Here is an 8,147-nt window from a genome sequence, read left to right as displayed (position 1 = left end):
GGCTCTAAGAGAGTAAATTAGATGGGGACGCTTGACCATATAAATGGTCCTTTAAGCCTTGAGTTGACTGGTTTGACCAGTCAACTCAGTCAATGGTTAATGAGGTGGAGTTCAAACAAATGTTGGAGAATAGTGAACGTGTTTACAAAGGGGTTTGATACATAGGTTCATTACATGAATGAATGAGACCTTGTATAGTGAAGTTTGACTCCTTTTTTATGGGTTGATTGAGTCAACTCAGTGATGAATTGACCCATGATGAGTTTAGAGAAGTTAAAAGATGTGATAGAAGGGTTGTTGATATATGATTGTGATTTGCAAGATCATTGATTGATTGAAAGCAGCACAGTGATTGAAGGATGATTGAAACATTTGGATTTGACTATAGATTAGGAGTTTGATTGTAGATTGATTGATTGAGTAGATATATGTAGAATTGAATGATTGATTGAGTGTTTAAAAGTTTAGGAATTAATGCTGTATATGAATTTGATTTAAATCTAGATTTGATCAAAAATCTGGAGATATTGAGATATTAATTGATTTGAGTTTGAATTGATTTTAGATTGATTTTGGGATCCTATATAGACCTCATACAAAAATGAGGTCAACAATGATTAGTACCATTTTGATGTTAAAATGCATTGATATTGTTGGAATCTTGATGATACTTTGTCCACGATCTACATCATATAGCTTATGTATAGATTATGAAATGTTATAAAGGATTTGTCATTCTTCACAAAAAATGCATATATAGGAAGATTTGGATTAGAACCTTTACATCCTTGTTATTCCGCTTATGCTCTTTTCGTTAATATCACTATGAGAGCTTGTTAGAAGCTTTCATGTACATTCATGTTATAAAGACTTATTTTGGTTTGAGGATTTCTTGGAAATTTTTAAGATGTTAAAAGTTTTGTGTAATAAGGTAAATAGTATGTTGGAAACGGCTTCTTAATTTGAAAGACCTATTCATACTAGCTATACAAATTTATTGGAAAGTTTACATATTTGTGTTGATTTGTTATCATAATATTTATTTAATACGGGCCAAGAAAATGAATGAGCGATAAGTTTTATCATGTCTTGAAGATTCTCCCATGTATGGTCAAAAATATTTTGATTATAAAATCTTATATATGTGTTTTCACTTATACAACTCCACTTACACTTAAACTAATTAGTATCATCATGAAGTTTTTTTAAGAGAATCTCTATGTGCTTTATGGTTTATTTATGAGCTTTGCTTGATTTAATGAGAACTTAACATGTGCTTTATAATTCCGTTTTTGCAACTTTTAAGAGCATTTTTTTCTAAATATACATTATCTTTGTAGTAAAAGATCGTACACGACGATTTTGAATATTTTTGTTATGACATGTTTGGAAATAAAGGATTTTGATTTTGTACCTTAAAAAAATAAATGTTTGAAGTGTTTTGAAAAGTCTTATGAGTTTCTTTATGATTAGAGAGCTTTGTTAAATATTTCTTTTTTTTTGTTCTCGTTACCTTGTGTTGCAAACTTGAGAATTTTCTTTTTGTTGCAAAAAGACTTTGGTTTGCTTATGTTGAGATGATTTATTATGGGCTTTAGATTTATTTTGTATTAGAGGGCTTTATGTCATAAGTTTTATGAATGTTTTACAATGAGAGGTTTTATGAACTTTCTTGGTGAAAAGCTTTATGAATCTACCCCACACCAAATAAAATAAAAAGCACTTGGTTGTTTTTGTGTCAAAGGGTTTTTTTTAGTGTCTTGCTTTCTTTTCGATAAGGGGTTTCATGTGTCCTTTCATTTGAAGGTTTCACAAGTGAACTTTGGGACTTGAAGTTTTATGATTAGCTTTGGGTTGAAAGACTCTTTCATGTCTTTGTTTTTTGAATGAATGATCTTGTTTATGTAGGGAATTGTCTTTCTTTTAGTTTGCACTTGCTTTCAAAGTTGAGTTTTGGATTAATGAGTAGTAAGAACATGTTTTGTGTTCGTAGTGAATGTTTATTTTAGGTTTTAGTTGTGGGAGATTTTTTCCCTTTCGTCATTTTGGGCTTTGTTTAGAAAAATGGTTGGATTAGTTGTTTCAAATGTATCAAGTATTTTATTTGGAATGTGAAGACAGCAAAGTGCATTGAAGATATCTTCTTCCTTATTTGTATCACATCGAATTTGAGAGAATGTTGTTTTAGAGGCACACTTGGCTTCAAAGAAGTGTGTCCAACAATAACAATGCCTACATTCCTTTTATGTTTGATTTTCATTATTTTCTTTCTATTGCATTTAGTTGTCTCTTGCTTTTCTTTTAAGTCTTTATGTAGTTTTTTTAATGTTTTGATATTAGATGCTTGCAAAATGAGAAAACCTAAATAGCAAGTGGCCCACCGGATGCACAAATTATGAAAGGTACGTTCTTACTTAATTGCATTTCAATTCATATTATTTGCTTATATATGAATGTGCTCTAATACCCCTCTTTTATATGTTTTGTTAGACACCTTTTGGAAAGCAAATGATAAGGAGCACTAGAGCACTAGGCGAGAGAGTATGGACAGTCGGATCCGAGCATCAGTCGCCCCCATTCAGTCTAGTGGGGGCGCTACGGGCGGAACCACTGGGTTATAGACCCTGGTGCAGTAAGTTTCCTTAAAAACTTAGAAAACCTTTAGGGACCTTAATGATTGCACACTCTCCACCCTTTAGGCCCTATAGAAACTTCATTTCATAATTAAAATTATTATTATTATTATTATTTAAATCCCCAAACCTAGTGACATATGTACGAAAGTTCTAAGGGTTAGAAAATAAAATTTATTTTAGTCCCACAACTTTAGTGATACCTACGGACAAAAATTAAGGACCAATTCTTAGATAACATAGACTTAGGGTGTATGCTCCATATATGATAGAGAAATCAAAAGATGAACTTAGCGACACGTTTTTTTTTTCTAGATTTAGTGTGCTTTAATTACTAATAATCAACCAACTAAATTAACCTTAATTCAAATTCTCAACAAATGTATTAAAACACCTAATTTTGTATTTAAACCATAACTAATATTTCATAACTATTAAGATGCAAATCTAAACCAAATTTAACTAATTTAACAATCAACTCCTAACCAATTTAAAGTTTAAAAGATATAGATTAAATTAGGAAAGTAAATCTAAAACTAAAATTCATCAGAAGAAAAGACTTCTAAAGATCAAACATTAAACTAATCTTTAAAATAAATCAACAAACCTCTTTTATTAATAAATCATCTAATCTATATTTTTTTCTAATTTATAACCAACTAAATAATCCAATAAAATTGGTTGTCACTGGGTAATCCATGCCTACGAAGCTATTAAGTTAACCCCAAGGAGGGTGAAATAAATCTCACAGACTCGGTGTGAAACAAATGTGATAATCAATCAAAATATTAAAATAAAATATCTAAAATCCATTTTAAAATACTAATATTTAAACTTCAATTAAAATCCTCCTTTTGTTATTTAACAAATCAAATACAAATAACTTTAATTAAATTATCCTACATAGGACATACCCAAAATCACATAGTTTGTTACACACACCTAGACTTCTTTGTTAGGACACGACTTATAGTCTTAGGTTAGGCCGATGTCTTCTTTTCTTTCTGTCTCTGTATTGTAGCGACTTGCATGTGACCCGTGTGTTGTTTGTTTTGCTACTTGTTTTAGTTTTCTATGATATTTTATTTGATGAGTTTTAGTTCCTTTCTGCACTGTGTTGTGAGCGATAGAATACCCACAGGTTAGGAATATTTTTTATATTAATATTATCTTCTTGTAGATGGCAATGCTCACACAGCGCTAAATGGGGCTAAAATTAGTAATAAAAATGTATAACTACTTTAGGTGATCAGCTGCTTAGCCCTCAAATAATAAGAGCAGGACCAAGTGTGATTGATATTGAGCAATTTTATTTCATATATATAATTGTTTTAATGATTTTTATTTTATTATAACTGTTTAGGATAACCCAACAGGAGAGTCTAGATTTTCATTTTTCTGATGTAATGTATTTGGTGTCAAGTGTTGTGAAAGTTTAAAATAATGCATTTTAAATATAGAGGGGTCCAAAGGAAAAATGAAATTTCTTGCAGACAATTTTCTTTTTCATTTGAAAATCCTTTTGGAGCACACCCTATGAGGAGTCCGAAGAAAGGAAGACGATCCATAAACGAATCAAGGAAGCACAAATGAAGATTGAAGACAAAAAATGCCTTGTTTTAAGATTTGCGTAATTCTTTAGGAGTAGAACCCAGGTTGTTATCGGTAGAGCCCGGACACCACTACTTTATCCGTACTATGAGATGTAATATTATATGACACTTGTCATGGACTCTGGACACTCTTTTTCGTGGTTTTTATTGTGTTTACTTTATTTGTGCAGTAGAAATGACATGTTTTCATATGTTTCTTTCTTGCATGCGCATGTGCCTAACTCGCTAGACTCTTCTAGGAATAAAATTTTTATACTCGAAATTAATAATAAAATTTTAAGAATTAAATAACATAGAAACATAATGATTTAGGAAATAATCAGAATCGTCCGGGATCGCATGCATCTTAAGTGCATTCTCTCTTCCTTCTTTAGACACTTCCCCGCCTACGGGTATAGTCCGGATAATCTGGCCTATGAGGATGAAGTGTCGGACCAGAGAAAGCTTAGTCTTTCTAAAAAAATATTTTATAAACATTTTTAAAATTTTATAAATTTCTGATTTGGATACTTTAATCAGCATACATTGCATTAACTACAAAGTAAAATTAAAACTTAATTGCATTAGTCTTAGGAGCATAACACCATTCATAAGGGTGATACCATTTAAGAACTTCTCTAGATGTCGGCCTCAAATTTCAAAGTCCAACCACCCACCCATTTTTCATACGGACTAGATATCATAGATTTTATACGATTTGATGATTTTAGCTCGCTTCCCTTTTCAGGCAGGGGTATAAATCCAAATTGTATTAGTTAGGTCATAGATGTTAGTGTCATGTGTATGATATTACATCTTTTAAAGATTTATAGTCTAAAGGTGAGTGGTACGAGTGTATCACTGTACACCTTATCGGTGGGTAAGCTTTCTTTTCTTTCAGAAGCTATAAATCAAACACATCCGCGTCACATAGATGACGCCACCTCCCTCCTTATCTCACGCATGCTTGAGATGCAGTGTCTTTTCTTTTCTCTAGTTTTCTCTTCCTCAGACCCGTCGAATGTTGATATGAACCACGCATGTTGATTAAACTAAATTGAGCATCTCTTTCCTTTTGATTATGAAAGCCTAGAAACTCTTTTACGCTAAATCCATTTGAGAAGATAAACTAACATCCTTAATCGAGAGTTTTCTTAAACCGATGTCTAAGATGTAATTAACTACGAGACCTTGCGCCCATAAGAAACCGATCCCCACATCAAATAAAGCTCATTCGAGCTGATGTATCGAATGAGGGAAATATAATGACTTTGATTAGGTTATACATACTATTACCCATCGAAGTGTGTAGGTGAAAGCCGCTATCCTCCATTGTTAATCATATATATAACTTCATCTGCTCTTTCATCGGCCTGCTTGTGTCGAGTGTAAAGGCATACGATCTTTTTTTGTCCTACAGAATAGTGCGGGCGTACTATTTACATTCGAATCCCACAAGCAGCATCCTTTCGGAGACCCACAATGATCATGATTTATCTTCATAATAAAAGGTTTCCTATGGGTGATTGTGTCAAATTGAAGCCCCACATGCTTAGATAGTTATAAAAATCAATTATAATGCATATCTTATATGACTACAGACTAATATAAACCTCTTGTAATAAAGATTAAAAAATATATGGAGGGGGACAAATTACCTAAAGAATTATATAATAAAGATTTTTTTTTTTCAGGGGGGCAATTGCCCCCCTAGCCTTAAGTTGGATTCACCCATGGTTATATATGTAATTATAAAAGTACAAATTAGTTATATTTATTCATTTTTACAATAAACATTATTAAGTCTTGCTAAATAAATTTATTTATATTACTAAACTGCAATATTTCATGCAATGTAGGGGTGTCAATATTTGGCACGTCACGAAAATTCGACCCAAACCTGACCTAAAAATTTTGGGTTCGGGTCAACCAAACAAGGTCAGATTCGGGTTAGGGATTTCAACATGTTTGTAAAACATGGTCGGGTTCGGGTTGACCTTGAAACCTGAAATCAACCCAATTTGACTCATTTTTAATAAATTTAGGAGGGTTTTAAAAAATTGATATAAAATAAGTAAATGTTATATCTAAAAAAATAATAAAATCTGTTGTCCAAAGTAAATGTTATATCTAACTCTAACAATCTGTCATCTGTGTCTAATGATTTTTTCAATAAAGATAATCTAAAAATATTTGTGTTTTTAGGAGAAATAATGAATTTAATATTCAAGTGATTTGTTGTATATATGGTGATTGTATGAACGTGTTGAGGTGGAATTCCTAACAAAGCATTGGTGAGAAGCAGCGCCGCGATTTCTTAATAGCTACCATAAGCCATTCGTACAAAGCGGGCCGCCGTGGCCGCGCCTCTCGCCGCTCCCTGCCTTTGTTTGGTCTGCCGATCGTTCGGATTTAGACTGAGAAATCAAAATGGAAATGCTCTGCTCTGAAAATGACTAACGAAATAATGCTTCGTTTTCAACAGTTTTTTTAAATACTTTTTTTAAATCATATTTTTATTATAAAATTTAATTAAAATAAATAAAAAAATATGACTAAAAACTGTCCCAATGATGTCTTAAGCTATTAAAATCAATAAAAAAATTGTGACTAAAAACTGTCCCGATGATGTCTTAAGCTTCATTTAAGATAGATTTTTTTGTTGATTTCTAAATTAGCTTTTTAGCAAAAAAAATTTTGAATTATAAAATTTTATACTGAAAATCCGTTTTAGGGAGCAGTACGAAAGATGCCCTAAACGAAGCCTTAAATTTCAGTTCGAATAAAAAATAGTGGCCAAAAGTTGTCCTGCTTGAAGTCTTAACTTTCATTTGTGATAGCTTTTTATTGATTTCTAAAAAACCTTTTTAATACCAAATTTCTTTGAAATAGAATTTTTGTACTAGAAAGCTATTTTAAGAAAATCGTAAGAAATTTGTAGGCTTCGTTTGGGGCATCTTTAAACCATTGTATTTTCTTTGTTTTTAAGAAATTTTTGAACAAAAAATAACTTTATAAAATAATAAGAAAGTCATCCCAAATAAAGCCTTAGACTTTAATTGAGACAAATTTTTATTGCTTTCTAAAGCAGCTTTTAGTTTTTTTTTTTGAACTATAATATTTTTACTAAAAATTAATTTTAGAAGGCAATAAAAAGTTGTCGCAAACAAAATCTTAGCAATACGAAATATGTCCTAAACGAAGCCTTAAATTTCAGTTAGAATAACTTTTTACTGCTTTTTAAACAAACTTTTTAATATAAAAAATTCTTGAAAGCAGAGAAAAAATAGTGACCAAAAGTTGTTACATGTGAAGACTTCATTTGGGATAGCTTTCTTATTGCTTTCTAAAAAAGCTTTTTAATACTAAATTTCTTTGAAATATAATTTTTGTACTAGTAAGATGTTTTAGGAAAATAGTAAGAAAGATGTAGGCTTCGTTTGGGGCATATTTAAACCATTGTTTTTTCTTTGTTTTTAACAGATTTTTGAACAAAAAATCATCTCAAATAAAGCCTTAGACTTTAATTGAGTCATTTTTTATTGCTTTCTAAAGCAGTTTTTAGTAAAAAAAAAAAAATTTGAGCTATAATAATTTTACTAAAAATTAATTTTAGAAGGCAATAAAAAAGTTGTCGTGTTTTTAACCCTTTTTTGGGATAAAATCATATTAAAATTAATAGTTAAGTTACATTAAAGTATATCTTATAGAACTTAGGGCTAAATTGAGTTTGTTTTTTTTTATTAAAAAAAGATATTTGTATTTTTAGCTATTTTTTATTTTTATTTTTAAAATAAAATCAATATATTTTTTAAAATACTCAAAATAATTTTTTAGATATTTGTACTTATTTGTATTTTCTTAAAATAAAAATCATCATCATCTCATAAAATATTCAATAAAACAATATACAATTATTTTT

This window comes from Dendrobium catenatum, unplaced genomic scaffold, assembly GCF_001605985.2.
Source record: "Dendrobium catenatum unplaced genomic scaffold, ASM160598v2 fragScaff_scaffold_726, whole genome shotgun sequence".
Lineage (NCBI taxonomy): Eukaryota > Viridiplantae > Streptophyta > Magnoliopsida > Asparagales > Orchidaceae > Dendrobium > Dendrobium catenatum.
This window is presented reverse-complemented; position numbering follows the sequence as displayed.